Here is a 17,105-nt window from a genome sequence, read left to right as displayed (position 1 = left end):
TTAGGGGAGGAATCCAAAGGCGTTGTAACTTCTGAACAACTATTGCACAGTTTATCAAAAAAAGTACTAGCAAGTGGAAACATGTTTGAAGGATAAGCAAAGAAGGAGGCATAAGAATAAAGTGTAGAAGGGCAGCAAACATAATCATTATATTCAATGTACATTATGTAAAAATTGACCATGTAACTTGAGGGTAAGGGCGGCCCTGGGGAGTGGGGTTAATGAAGGAATGGATGACACTGGCCAAGAAGCATTGTCATAACCTGAATTATAGAATTGTAATCTCTTGGTGCAACTATTTAATAAAATAATAAACATCATAATAAATGGGAGCTGGATGTTGGTGGCCATGGCTATAATCCTAGCTACTGAAAAGGCTGAGATTTGAGGATCACAGTTCCAAGCTAGCCAGGGAAGAAAGTCCATGAGATTCTCAAATAAATAAATAGATAAATAGGAAAGTTTACACCCGGTTTCATATATTAGAATGGTTGTTTCTTCTGTGTAGGATTATAGTAAACTTATAGGGCCAAGATTCTTCAAGAGAACAAAAAATATTCTCTATCTTTCTGGGGCTGACTAAAGGGATATAAAGACTTATAGAATTATTCACATATGTATAAATTTTTATTTTTATTATCGGTATTAAAGGACTGTTTAAGAAGAAAATAGGAAGTATACTTTCTGGAAATGAAATAATTTTTATTATTTTTAAATTTTATTTTATTGTAAAGATGCTGTACAGTGGATTTACAGTTATATGAATAAGGTAATGGGTACATTTCTTTTTGAGCATTTTTCCCCCTCCTTTGTTTTTCTCTACTATTCCTTCCCTCCCTCACCTCCCCCATTCTCCCTCCCCCTGGAGCTGTAAAGTTCATTTCCAACATAGTGTCTTATGAGTATCATTGTTGCAATGGGTCATCCTGTGTCCTTGTTTCAGTATTGTCATTCCCCTTCTCCTCCTCAAATTAGATAAATGTATATGCAAGATGCAGGGTACAAAAATCAAATACAGCAAAAACAAGGAATATACAATAAGAGGATGAACATACAAAAGAAACAAAAAATCACATAGTGCATTAAAAACAACAATGACAAAGAAAATCCTCTTGTGTCTATATCTTGGGGTTTATTTTGTTTAGCATCCTCTTATACGGCCTTATGTACATAGCTTTTGAGCTTTTCTGCTCATCTGATAAGATTATCCTATATGTATACTAATTATTGCAAGTAAGGGAAAAAATGGGTCCTATAATGAAATACTTATAACTTATAAGTTAACTTATAACTTATAAGTTAAAATAATACTGTACCAATGATTGTCTCCCAAAAAATCAGGGATGAATATATATATATACACCTTCTTTGGCCACTAGAATTTAATATTTTTTTAAAAATTATGCTTTTAAAATTACAAGAAAAATTGTATTTTCTTCACAGGGTATGGAGTATCTTGGTACAAAAAGATACGTTCACAGCAATCTAGCAACAAGAAATATGTTGGTAGAGAATGAGAACAAAGTTAAAATTAGTGATTTGGATTAACCAAATTTGCCACAAGACAAAGAGTACTATAAAGAAACTGGTGAAAGGGGGTTCCGGGAAGATGGCGGAGGAGAAGCTGGAATCTGAACAAGCTCTTGCATAGAAAACAGTTTCAGAGTTCCAGTGAACAGTCCCAAGCCAGAGAATCACACCAAGTGTGCCATCACAGGACAGAGAGTTAGCCAAGAGAGGGGAAGCCAAGAAGACACATCTGAGCGTCTGCCAGCAGCCGCGGCGGCAGGGTCGCAGCTGCGACCACAGCCGCGGCCATACCTGAGCGCTCACACAGAGAGTCCGGGACGAAGGAGACAGACGCAGCGGGCGAGAGGATTCTACTCAACACCAGCAAGAACCGACAAGGAGCGGACAACTTCATCCTGCACTTTGCAGACCAGAGACGACCCAGGATCCAAGACTCGGCGTGAGTAGCCCCACTTCCTCACTCCTTCCAGGGAGCAGAGGAGGGAAGGCCACCCCTCCCCCCCCAGCACCGGTGATCTCCATCTTGGATACCGACAAAGCTCGGAGGAGCCGCTAGCTCCAGCTCAGGCCTTGGAATAAAACGAGTCATTTAGCAGGTCACAAGAACTTAACGGCGAAGTGACCTCACAGACTCAGTTCCATCCAGGGAAAAGTCACCCAGCTCAGGCGCAAGCCATTGGAGTGGCTCTCCTCACCGGGTAACCAGAGACAGAGGCTGCCCCTCCCTCTAGCAGCCACCACAATCAATTGAAAAACAGAAACCCTGAGAATGGCTCCAGGCTGGGTGCTGTGAGTTTTTTTCACAAAATAGCCCCAGGGAAAAGCTACTGTTTGTTGAAAGGCCTCAACTCTACCCAGAACCTAGCCTCATCACTGCATCCCCCTCTTTTGTGATTCTCAAAGCAGATCACCCTCCCAGTAAACTAACCTGGGAGGGGGAATCTCAAAATCTTGGGTAAAGCAGAGCATTTTTCTGCCTGTTCCAACAAACTGACTTAAGAAACCAATCAAGCCACAGGACCTCAAGCTGACCAGAGACTCCAACCACACTCTGGTTACAGACAAAAGAGAGATACAGGACTCTTCCCACCCCTCCCCCCCCAAAAAAAAAAAAAAATCAAAGACCTTTTTTTTTTTTTTTTTTCTTCTTCTTCTTTTTTTCTTTTTTTTGTTTTGTTTTTTTTTTCTTCGTTTTTTGTTACCTTATATATATAAAAAAAAATTTTTTTTGCTTTTCTAAAACTTTTATTAATCTTTAATTTTTGCCTCTTCTGAAAAAATAATTGTTTTCCATTAACTTTTTTTTTTTTTCTTTTCTCCTCTTATAATTTTTATTTTAGGAATACGTGAATGTGTGTTTTCCTTTCTTTTCTTGTCTTCTTTCTCTTTTTCTTTCATTCTTAATTATCTTTTTGTTTTTTGTCTAGCTCTACTGAACTTCTGATCTTTTCTTCTCACTTTCCTATCCTTTCCATCTTTTACTCTATGTTCTTCTTTATGTGACTTAACTCTTGTCCTGCACATCCTCAGATAAACCCATAGTTAACCAGTAGACCCTACCCCCCATTGTGTACACACTTAACCCACAAACTTATTACTCAATTCAAAACCTCTGAGACTTAAATTCATTAATAGCAGTACTACCTCTTTATACCTATATAATATTTTAAGCATTTTTTTTAAAGTTTTTCTCATCTCCTCTATGTCCCTCCCTTTCTCTCAACATATTCATATTCCTCTATAAATAGATGGTCCTTTAATCTCTAAAATAACATTAATTTTTACGTTTCTTTTTTTTTCTGGTCTCTTTTCATTCCCCTTTCCCTTTCTTCTTTTTCTCTCTCTCTCTACTTGCATCCTACCCAACCTATTTCCTGCATTGTGATTAGGACATAGTTAACTCTCCCTGTGCCTCCCCACACCAATCTATTCCTATTTTTTACCCACATCTCTCCCTAACCCTAATAATTTCTGGTTTTCCAAATTCTTCTCTGCGGTTCGAAGTCCTTTAACATATAGTTGTTTGATGTCGAATAGATGTATCTGTTGAACTAGATTGTATCTGTAGACTATTGACTGTACAAATGCAAACTTTGGTTGATGGTTGCCTTAAGATAGTGTTCTAGCACAAAACTGGTGCTATCTTCATCTCAAATGGGCAGAGTAAGCCGGAAAAACACAAGAAAAATGGCAAATTTGGGTATCTCAATTCCCAATCCTGATAATCAGGGGTTAGAACAGATAATGAATAATCCAGAGGAGAGTTCCCAAACAGCTCTACAAACACTGCTGGCAAACATGATAAATGAAAAGTTTGACAACGTACAAAGGACTCTGTATGAGCGTGATAGGGAGAGAGAGGAGGCATCCCAGAAGTTTATACAGGAATATCATAAGCGTGAGGAAGCTACTCAAAAACTGATACAGGATTTGCGTGAACAACTTGAGAATACTCAAAGAGAAAGAGAGGAATGGCGTGAGCAGGCTGAGAACACTCAAAGAGATCTGCAGGAATCCCACGAATGGGAGGAAGCTAATCAAAGAGTAATACAGGAATTGAGAGACCAGGTAGAGAACACACAAAGATCACTAAAGGCATTCATGGAATCCATTAACAAAGAGCTGAAGGAAGTCAGGGAGACCACAAAGGGAATGCTGAATGGAACCCAACAGAAGGAATGGGAGCCCAAAGAAACCATAACCAATCAACTAAGTGATTTGAGGACAAACACTGAACACCAAATTAAGGAAGTAAAGAAATTCATACAAGACCTAAAACAGAGCTTCAACAAAGAACTTGAAGCCATCAAAGCTGACCAACTAGAAGGAAAAGAGATAAAAAACAAAGTAGAGAGTCTTGACAGCAGGTTAGACCATGCAGAAGATCAAATCTCAGGGATTGAAGACAGCCTAGATATTATAGAGAAAGAACATACAACCATCCAAGACAAGTCCAAGAAATATGATAGATCTATCCAACACCTGGAAGACACCATCAGAAGGCCTAATCTAAGGATAATGGGTGTAGAGGAGCACCTAGAACCAGAAGTTAATGGTCTAGGAAATTTGTTAAACAGGATCCTAGCAGAGAACTTCCCAAACATGCAAAAAGATAGGCCTGTCCAGATACAAGAAGCCTTTAGAACCCCAAATAGACCAGACCAGAATAGGACATCCCACCGCCACATTATAATCCACACAGGATCAACTCAGAACAAGGAAAAGGTCCTTAAAGCTGTCAGAGAGAAAAGGGTAATCACTTATAAAGGGAAACCAATTAGAATCACCTCAGATTTCTCAGCAGAGACAATCAAAGCAAGAAGAGCCTGGAACGATGTATGCCATGCCCTAAAAACAAACAACTATCAACCAAGAATACTGTACCCAGCTAAACTCTCCTTCATAACCGAAGGCCAAATAAAAACCTTCCATAGCAAAGAAAAATTGAAACAATACATCTCCACCAAACCAGCCCTACAAAAGATTCTTAAAGATGTCCTACACATAGAAAACCAACAAGACCGCAATAAAGGCCAAGAAACTGCACCCAAACTGAGAATCCAAGAACCATAGGAAGAACCCAGTTTTCGCAGCCCCCAAGAAGGTAGATAACATGGCAGGAACTCCCAAATACCTCTCAGTCCTATCTCTTAATGTTAACGGACTGAACTCTCCAATTAAGCGACATAGACTGTCTAGTTGGATTAAAAAACAAGACCCTTCTATCTGCTGCCTGCAGGAGTCACATCTTGCCCGTAAAAACAAACACATTTTCAATGTTAAAGGCTGGAACAAAATCTACCAAGCAAACGGACCGCATAAACAGGCGGCAGTTGCAATCCTAATATCAGATAAAATAGACTTCAAATTAAAATTCGTGAAAAGAGATAAAGAAGGTCACTACATACTAATTAAAGGATCTCTCCTTCAGGAGGATATTACAATTCAAAATATCTATTCACCAAACAATGGAGCACCCAAATTTATCAAAGAAACACTACTTTCCCTCAAATCCCATATAGATCCAAAGACATTAATAGTAGGGGATTTTAACACACCACTCTCCCCACTAGATAGATCAACTCGGCAAAAACTCAACAGAGAAACCACAGATCTAAACAGCTGCATAGATCAACTAGACTTAACAGACATTTACCGAACATTTCACCCAGCAGCATCAGAATACACGTTTTTCTCAGCAGCACATGGAACATTTTCTAAAATAGACCACATTTTAGGCCACAAAGCAAACTTGTCTAAATTCAGAAACATTGAAGTTATACCTTGCATTCTCTCTGACCACAAGGGAATAAAATTAGAACTCAACACCAAAAGCCACCAAAGAAAGTCCGGTATCACATGGAGGCTGAACAACACACTGCTGAATCATGAGTGGGTCATGGAAGAGATTAGAAAGGAAATTCAAATGTTCATGCTATTCAACAAAAATGAACACACAAATTACCAGCTCCTCTGGGACACAGCAAAGGCAGTACTCAGAGGCAAGTTTATAGCTCTGAGCTCCTACATCAACAAATTGGAGAGATCTGAAACTAGCAATTTAATGACGCATCTAAACCTCCTTGACAAAGAGCAGCAAGATAAACCCCAATCCAGTAGACGGAAAGAAATAATCAAAATTAAATCAGAATTAAATGAATTAGAATCCAAAAAAACTATAGAAAGAATCAACAAAACAAAGAGTTGGTTCTTCGAAAAACTTAACAAAATTGACAGACCCTTAGCAAATCTTATCAGAAAAAGAAGAGAACACACCCAAATTAATAAACTCAGAGATGAGAATGGAAACATCACCACGGAAACAACCAAGATTCAGAACATTATAAGGGAATACTTCTCAAAACTGTATGCTAATAAGTTTGAGAACTTGACAGAAATGGACCTCTTCCTAGCAAATATTGACATGCCAAAACTAAACCAAGATGAGGTAAACTATCTTAACAGGCCCATATCAAGCATTGAAATAGAAACAGCAATAAGAGACCTCCCAGCTAAGAAAAGTCCAGGACCAGATGGTTTTACAGCAGAATTTTACAAGGCCTTCAAAGCAGAGCTCACACCAATTCTCCTCCAACTCTTCAATGAAATTGAAAGAGAAAGCTCACTACCGAACACATTCTATGAAGCCATCATCACCCTCATCCCAAAACCAGGCAGGGACTCATCAAAGAAAGAGAACTATAGACCCATTTCTTTGATGAACATTGATGCAAAACTTCTCAACAAAATTTTGGCCAACCGACTTCAACAATTCATCCAAAAAATCATACACCACGATCAAACAGGATTCATTTCAGGGATGCAAATCTGGTTCAATATACGCAAATCAATTAATATTATTCATCACATCAACAGGAGCAAGAATAAGAACCACATGGTTATCTCAATAGACGCAGAAAAAGCATTCGACAAGATCCAACACCCCTTCCTGATGAAGGTTTTGGAAAAATTAGGAATCCATGGAACATTCCTCAGTACAATAAAGGCTGTATATGACAAACCTACAGCCAGCATTATACTCAATGGTGAAAAACTAAAGCCATTTCCTCTTAACTCAGGAACAAGACAAGGATGCCCACTCTCTCCACTTCTCTTCAATCTAGTGTTAGAATGCCTAGCTACAGCAATAAGACAAGATGCAGACATAAAGGGGATCCAACTAGGGAAAGAAGAAATAAAACTCTCCCTCTTTGCAGATGACATGATCTTGTATTTAAAGAATCCCATAGACTCCACTCCCAAATTACTTAAGCTGATTCAAAACTTTGGCAAAGTAGCAGGTTATACAATTAACCCCCAAAAATCCATGGCTTTTCTGTATGCCAACAATGAGAAAAGTGTGGCTGAAATTAGGAAAGCAACTCCATTTGTAATAGCCCCACAAAAAATAAAATACCTAGGAATTAACTTAACTAAAGAAGTGAAGGACCTCTATGATGAAAACTATAAAATCTTGAAAAAGGAAATCAACACAGAACTTAAAAAATGGCCAAACCTCCCATGCTCCTGGATTGGAAAGATTAACATTGTGAAAATGGCAATTCTTCCCAAGGCTATCTACAAATTCAACGCAATACCTATCAAAATTCCACCCTCATTCTTCAAGGAAATAGAAGAGGCAATCCAAAAATTCATATGGAACAATAAAAGACCCCGAATAGCAAAAACGCTCCTCAACGGAAAGAACACTGCTGGAGGAATATCAATACCAAATTTCAAACTCTACTATAAAGCCATAGTAATCAAAACAGCTTGGTATTGGCATAAGAACAGACCTCAGGACCAATGGAATAGAATTGAAAACCCAGAAATGAACCTACAGACCTATAGCCATCTAATCTTCGATAAGGGAGCTAAAACAATAGAATGGAAGACAGACAGCCTCTTCAGTAAATGGTGCTGGCAAAACTGGTTAACTACATGTAGAAAACTAAAGCTAGATCCTTATATATCACCCTGCACCAGAATCAACTCCAAATGGATCAAAGACCTTGAACTCAAAGCAGACACTCTGAAAACATTACAGGATGGAATAGGAGAAACCCTGGGTCTCCTCGGCTCAGGCCGAAATTTTCTCAATAGAGACCCGGAAACACAACAAATCAAAGAAAGGTTGGACAAATGGGATTGTATAAGGTTGCAGAGCTTCTGCAGGGCAAATGACATAGCTAGCAAGATGAATAGAAAGCCCACGGATTGGGAGAAGATCTTTACTAGCCATACAACGGACAAGGGTCTCATATCTAAAATATACTTGGAACTCAAAAAATTAAACCACCCAACAACAAATCCTCAAAGAAACAACTGCCCAATAAGTAAGTGGGCGAAAGACCTAAAGAGAAGCTTCTGTGAAGAAGAAAGAAGGATGGCCAATAGACACATGAAGAAATGTTCAACATCCCTAGCCATAAAAGAAATGCAAATCAAAACAACATTGAGATATCACCTCACTCCAGTTAGAACAGCAAAAATCAAGACCTCTAACAACAACAGATGCTGGAGGGGATGTGGACAGAAAGGAACCTTACTTCATTGTTGGTGGGAATGTAAACTTGTTCAACCACTTTGGAAAGCAGTATGGAGGTTCCTCAAAAGACTCCATATAGAGCTCCCCAATGACCCAGCAATCCCACTTTTGGGCATTTACCCAAATGACCACAAACAAGGCCACACTAAAGCTACCAGCACAACTATGTTTATTGCAGCATTATTTACCATAGCTAAGATATGGAACCAACCCAGATGCCCCTCAGTAGATGAATGGATCAAGAAGATGTGGTATATATACACAATGGAATTCTATGCCTCCATCAGAAAGAATGACATTGCCCCATTTGTTAGGAAATGGAAAGGCTTGGAAAAAATTATATTAAGTGAAGTAAGCCAGGCCCAAAGAAACATAGGTCCCATGGTTTCCCTTATTTGCAATATCTAGTATAGGTATGAGTCAAGCGGAAAAAGTCAGAGAATGTGATGTTAGGAAAACGAACCCTCAAATATGTATTTTAATGTTTTTGTTTCATTCATGCATGTGTTTCTAACGCATTTATAAGATTATTTCTTTGTTGCTTTGTATGTCCCTCCCCCACAGTGTAACCCCCGCTTTCACTATATTTGATGTCAGTATAACATGTGGAAGAGACGGGGACAAACAAGTCGTTTAAGAATTCAGGTGGACCTGTTGCAACAATGAGAAGTACAAAATGTCATGTCAAAACCAGCTTTACAATGTCGGTGGGGGGGAGGGAGGGGGAGTATGATTGGGTGGGGGGGAGGGGGGAGGCTGGGAAGGGAGGTGAAGGGTAAACAAAGGAGGAGGCTGCAATGCTTGGTAAGAAATGTATGCATTTTTACCCCTCTGTACAGTATGTTTTCAAATAAAATAAAATTAAAAAAAAAAAAAAAAAAAGAAACTGGTGAAAGTCCCATATTCTGGTGAACACAGTATTTTTCAATAAAATAAAATAGAATTACATAGCACAGTTATTTTTCTTATTACTTTATTAAAAAAAGTATTAATGCTTAATAATAGTAAGCATTTTTATGGGTTATTTTATATTTAGTCCTCATAACAACTTTGGAATATATGTTATTATTATTACAGATTGAGCCCTAAACTGAAAATCCAAAATATTCTGAAATTCCAATGTCATTACATGATGCTCAAATAGTTTCAGGTTTTGAGGCATTTGACTCATTTCATTATAAAAATATTTCCCAGAGCTGGGTGCTGATGGCTGATGTCTGTAACCTAGTTACGCAGTAAGCTAAGGTCTGAGGATCATGATTCAAAGCTAGCCCAGGCTCTACAGTCCCTGAGATTTATATCTCTAGTTAATCATCAGAAAGCTGAAGATGGAGCTGTGGCCACAGGGATAGAGTTCTACCCTTGAGCACTAAAGTCAGACAGCATTCAGCATCCAAGCTCTAAGTTCAAACCCCCAGAACTGGCACTGCCCAAAAATAATATATATGCATATGCATATATGTACATATATATAAAGTATATAGTGGAATGTGATAACAATTGTCTGCTAGCTGACAGTCTGTTTCTTTTTTTATATGGAGTCTGAACCCAGACCCTCATACTTCTAGTTAGGGTACTATACCATTTGAGCCACATCTCAGCCTTTTTTGGCTTTTACTATTTTTCAGGTAAGGTTTCACATTTTTTTCTCAGTTCACATATATATACTATTCTACCTATACTATGTTGCCCACCTAGATGAGACCACAGATGACACACATGACCATGATTGAAGCATTTATTGATATGGTAGGAGGTCTCATTAACTTTTCCTGGCTAGTATTAAACCTCATTCCTCCCATCTCCTCCTCTGCTAATATTTGGGGTTACAGGCATGAGCCATCACATCTGGCCATAGGATTTAATATTTTGGGGGGTTTTAACTATTAAGTTAAGAAAAAATAATTAGAGTTTTAACCATTAAGACATAGGTCAAAATTTTGATTATATAATTGAAATGTTTGTTAATCTGAGAATTAAGATAATTCACTGTAAACAATCAAATTAAGGCAAAAGGAAACAAAACATTTGCATATATACTCTTTTATTTAATTGCATTTATTACAAAAAACTAATAATAGTGATGAAATTAAATTATAACTACTAATCTGCATTAATTATTAATAATGTTTTTTATTCTTAAAGTCTACTGATTTAAATATCAAAGCCTACTAATTATTATAGAAAAATTATCACATGTAATTATATGTTTATATTTAATACCATTATAGATACATATACATACATTACACACTATGTAGATCCAAGTAGACCTATAAGCAAGATAAGATTAGTGCAAAAAATACTGACCAGAATCAAGAACACATGGAAATAGTTGTATTGTCAAAGTTTGTAGATTTCACAAGCTTTATGAACCATGATAATGACAACATGCCTTATGAAGGTTAAAATGTGTTTGTGACTTTAGCTAAGTATCACTATCCCACGATGCTGTATAAGTTATGTACTAAATCTCAATAAAGACATTAAAAAACAAAAAGAACATGTGAAGACAATACCAGGAATTAATGCTAAAAATATTAATTCTCCATAGAGAAAAATTTTAAAAATGATTTGATTCTAATCAAAATATCCATTGATATTTTTTTTAATGTATACAAATGTTTCTAAAGGTCATCTTCAGAAATTGATGATCATAAGCTACTGAAAATTCTGAAAATATTGATAATTATGAGAAATGATTTTTCCAGTTAATACTGAGATGGTATTGGAATGTCAAACTCATTAAAATAGTTTGTTTGCTTAAGAACTGATTGGTGAAAAGTACTTGAAGAGAGCAGAAATATAGATCCAAACACATTTGTATTCATAGTATGATACAATTCATATGAAGTTAACACAGAATATAATTTAATATGTATATTGGTAATAATTGCTTATAAATGATTAAATACTTAAATCTAAAAAAGAATGATGAGCATAACATGACTAGAAGAAAATAGAATTTTGAGTCACAAGGAAGCTACTACATGCATAAAAGAAAGAAGATCTATATGGTTCACAAAATTAAAATTGATAAATTAAATTCTTATTGCTGTTAAAATGAAAATATTCAAATGTTAGACTATGTGCATTATAAAAACAAAGATTACATTAGATAGTGAATCAGAAACCTTCCACGATGACAAACGTTAAATGAATTCATAATCAGTAAACCAGCATTACAAAGAATTCTAAAGGGAAGAATACAATCTGAAGAAAACAATCAAAATCAAAGAAACATATCAGACAAAAATCATTAGATCTGTTTAATAAATACATAAAAAAATCAACATAAAGGAAATCAAGAAAATTGCAGGAAACATGACACATCTCTCTATAATAACCCTAAACATTAATGGACTCAATTATCCAAACAAAAGAAGAATAGCGGATTGGATCAAAAAACAAGATACATCCAATGTTTGCATTCTGTTTTGGGTTATTTTTTAATTGATTAAAGCTTTCACTAATTATGATATACGCTTTTAACATATTACCTGTATGTCACATTTATTGAATACATAAAAGATATTAAGCTCTGATCTTAGATAAAAGAATTCAGATACAGACATTTGCACTAACTAACATACTTTTAAACATAAAGAACTATCAAAATGTCCTAAAAGCTGTCAAGCTAATTTACAAATAGAAAACAGTCCTATTGCAAAACAAACAAACAAACAAACAAAGAATAAAGAAAAAAGCACAGAGCCAAGCATTGTGTCTTCCTGTCCTTCACCATGCTGCTAAATAAATAAATAAATAAGTGTAAAGATATTACAATTTATACTGGTTAGTAACAAGTGCTCTGTTTAAAATTGCCAAAGCTCATGAACACGTTTAATAGTGAAAATCATCTTTACTCATGAATAATAAGGAGACCTAAACAGTTACTCACCGAAATAAAAAAAGATTACTTAGAAAATTTGTCTGTACTCAACGAATCCTTTTTAATTAATTCCTTAATAGATAAATTCATGGATTTAACCATTAGTCTAGACATTTTTAGTTCAGAGAATTAATTTTTTAACTTATTTTAACAGATAATTTGCTTTACTTGCTCTCATTTTGTTTCCATTGGGATTAAGTGAAGTTTGATTTTGAGGACTGAAGAATAGTCATGTATGCAGAATTAATGATATCAAAAATTGACAGACTTTATCCTTATCAAAACACTTTAATATCTATAATTTTTAGGCCCATATGCAGTATATAGTCTTATTTAGAAATTCATACTTCTTTTCTTATCACACAATAAATCTAAATGAATATAGAATGATTGCTTTCCATGTTTAAATATAAGCTTGTTTGCAAAGTGCTATTTGAAGATATGTGTGTGTGTGTATACAAGCTTATTAATGTCAGAAAGTTATTTATGTAGACAAAATAATTATGATTGATAATAAACAGAATTTCAGGATACATAAAAACCATTAATTCTACATCTCTACAAATATAGACTTGAAACATGGAAATAATTTCAAGGAGAGACTGACAAATTCCTTATTAAGTCCAACTATCCTCAAAACCTAATAAATAACAAAAAGAAAATTATTGAAGACACAGGAAAGTTTCTAAGCTTTCTACAATTGATTCTTACAAAAGCCAACGATGACAACTAGTGGGTATGCAACTAGTGGGTATAGCCTACATATAAAACTGACAACATTTAGACTTTCAATGAATGAAAAAAAAAAGAACAAAACCATGTAGAACACATACTCTTTTTCTTTTAAAGTGGTATAAATAGGAATAATTATAAAGTTTAAGTCAATAAAACTAGAAATCTATAGACACTTTTAGGAAATTCACAAAATGAGAGATTATTCAAATATAATACTTTCCTGTGTTACCATCAATGCAAAACATAAAATAAACCTTCATCTACTTGGCTTCAAATAAAGTTAGCCAAATGGATAACCTATGAATGAGCCAGATGATGTCTACTTAGAAGGTGGCTGGAGAAAATAAAAATGTTCAAGCTTGAATCTTTTGTATTTTTTATTGTAAAACTGTTGTACAGAGGGGTTACAGTTACATGAGCAAAGTAATGAGTACATTTCCTATTATGCATTGTTGCCACCTCCTTTGTTTCCCCCCTACCATCCTTTCTCTCCCACTTGAAATGTTTCTGTAAGTAAAAACACCAGTAACTTACTCTGAAAGAGCCCTGAGTCTTAGCCTGCTCTCATAGAAGCAAGAATGGATCTACTTCTTCACTCAGCTTTTCCACCATAGACAGAATCAGATTTCATTAGCCCATTACAAACCTGCAGGGAATGGCAGAAGAACTCAATCATCTGTATTGACTTCAGTTATTGACAGGATGCAACTTGGGATATTTCAACTCCAGTGTGTAGAAAACTCTCAAGGAACAATACTAGAAAAAGGGAAGAAAAAATAAAAAGAACTTCACAGGGAAAGAGGGATGCAGAGATATGTGTAGGATTTTCCCTTGAGCCTATAGTAGTACTCATTCGTGAGGAAAGGACGATGGGGCCAATCCTGGTGGGAAGGGGAATGTAGAACTATGCCGGAAAGCTCAAGAAAGTAAGTCGGTGAGCTCATGTAACACGGTTCTCATCATCAAGTGCTGGCATAAAGACTCTCTGGACTTAATGCAACAAACATACCAAAGCTTGTAATGATCAAATTCTTTCCAAGTAACTTGTCTGCTTAATAAAGCAAAGCTTCCCAAACACTTTTTACTGAAAAAAAAAAAAAAAAAACATTAGCCAAATTCTAAAATCTTCAAATAAACATTTCAAGTAGAAAAATTACTAGATATGACAGATGATGCTAAGTGAAATGAACCCCAAGATAGGGACACAAGAGGTTTTATCTTTCTTACTGTAAAAGTTTTTAATGTACTTATAATGTACTATTAAATTTTTTTTTTGTTTCTTTTGTATGTTCTTCCCCCATGGTATAATCCCTGTTGTCACTGTAGTTGATTCCGGTGTCCTACATCTTGTATATACATTTTTTCTAATTTGGGGAGGGGAATGGAAATAACAAAATGCTTAAATAAAGATACAGATTAACCCATTGTAGCAATGAGATGTACAAGACACTATGTTGAAAACAAACATTACAACTTTGTGGGGGTGGGGCGGGTGAAAGAAAGAGTTGGAGAGGTGGAGTGGAAGGGATGGTAGGGGAAAAACAAAGGAGGGGGTAACAATGCCCGATAGGAAATGTACTCATTACTCATTTAACTGTAACCCCTCTGTACAGTATCTTTACAATAAATTTATGTTTAATAGATACAAATTACTAGGTATGAAAAGCAAAAATACACAAACCATAATGAGGATCCATAGAACTGATCCATAGAACTAAGAAACATAGAAGAAATTACCATACAATAACATTAAAAACAGATTATAAATGTATACCATATGGTCAAAATGAAGCAGAAAGCATAAACTAAATGGAGATATATAAGATATGAAAAGTTTGAACCAAGCCCCCAGGAATAAAAAAGGGATCGTTTACAATGAAATATGCACTCTTGGAGTAGCAGCAGATTAGACACTACGAAAGAAAAATCAGTGATCCAAAAAATATGACACAAGGTGCAGTGTGGCAGTGAACGGTGTAAAATCTTGAAACAGCATAATCCATGTGTCATTAGATACTTAACAAGACAAGCGCAAACGTTATAGCTAATTGGTGAAAAAATAAGTCCCAAATGCTATTGATACTCTTTTTTATGTTTTTTATTGTGAAAATTCTGTACAGAGGTGTTACAGTTACATGAGCAAGGTAATGAGTACATTTCTTTCAAGCCTCCTCCTTTGTTTCTCCCCTATCATCCCTTCCCTCCCACTTCCACAACTACACTCCGCCCGCCCCCTGCTCCCCTGCTAAATTGTAAAGTTCGTTGTTCAACAGTGTCTTGCACATCTCATTGTTACAATGGGTCAACCTGTATCCTTATTTAAACACTTGATACTATTTATAGCACCAGATCCAATAAGCCCAATGAATCCAATCAGAAGAAATCAATGCCAAATAAAGCCCTGTTAAGAGACTAGTGATAGAGAAAAATCTTCAAATATACTAGAGGAAGGAAAAGGCCCATATTAACAAACAAGAAAAACATGAAAAAAATGACAGCAGACTTCTATGAAAAAATGTGAGTAAGAATGAAGTACAAATGCTCAAAACACAGAAAATATGTGACATTGGACACTCAGTTAAACACTAATGTTAAAACAAAGATCATATATCATTTAGTCTTTGAAAGCCTTAGTTTCTTTATCAGTGGACTACTGCTATATTATTCACTTATCCAGTTCTAAGAAATACCAAAACAAATCATTTAGTGAAGGATGCAATTGTAGCTACACATAAAATAATGAGAAACACTACAAATAATAAGCACGTTCATATGAAATTCTTTTAAATATGACTGATTTTTAAAGGATATATTAAAAATACATTGTTGCTTTTAATGTAATTAAAAGCAAAATGTGCAACAATATTAACACCAAGTTCAAGAAGAATGAAATGAGATGTCATACTAAAGTTATTTTATTGCACATGAAATGGTGTAAATAAAATCTTAACATGACCACTAAAAGTAACGTATCTATGAAGCCAATGAAAGACATGAAAGTGAATCAAAAATGAAACCCCAAAGTATGTTTGATAACAAAAGAGTAAAATTGGATGATACAATCACAAAAGGAAAGACTCAAACTCAATCATATCAATAATAACATTATAATGATTAAGTTGAAGGCCAGAGGGTGTCAGATAATGCAAGACCCCACTACATACTGTTCATAAGAAGGCAAACCTAAATATAACCACACTGATTATTTAAGTAGAAGGCATGCATTTTATATGCTTAGAAAATCAGAGGGAATCTTGAGCAGCTTTATTAATATCAGACACATCAGACTTCAATGCAGGCAGGTACTCTTACCAGTGATAAAGGATGGGGACTAAAACATTCAGCAAGAGTACCTAATTCCAAAATTTTTATGCTGTTGATATTCAAACAATAGTAAACAAAAACTTAGGAAATGTTGAAGAAACAAATAACTATTTTTGACAATTTCAACACTATTCGTATGTCATTATAATTGGTGGACAATGGAAAGAAAGTAAGTCTATGGAAGATAGAAACCATGCCACTAATAATCTCAATCAAACATGTATATAATATATATAACATATAATATATATGTTTGATATATATATATATATATATATATATATATATATATATATATATAATTATGCAGTGACTGTGGTTGTGCTGGTAGCTTTAGTGAGGCGTGGTTTGTGGTCAGTTAAATGAATTATCAGGAGTAGGTTTTCTGGGTTATAGGGAAGCTCTATGTTTAGTTTTCTGAGGAGTCCATACTTCTTTCTAAATTTACATTCCCACCAACAGTGTAACAGTGTTCCCTTTTGGCAACATTCTACCAGCATCTGTTATTGTTAGTTTTCTTAATAATGGCCATTCTAATTGGGGTGTGGTAGAATCTCAACCTTTGTTGATTTGCAT

This window comes from Dipodomys spectabilis, unplaced genomic scaffold (genome assembly GCF_019054845.1).
Source record: "Dipodomys spectabilis isolate Male_0828 unplaced genomic scaffold, ASM1905484v1 ptg000017l, whole genome shotgun sequence".
NCBI lineage: Eukaryota > Metazoa > Chordata > Mammalia > Rodentia > Heteromyidae > Dipodomys > Dipodomys spectabilis.
This window is presented reverse-complemented; position numbering follows the sequence as displayed.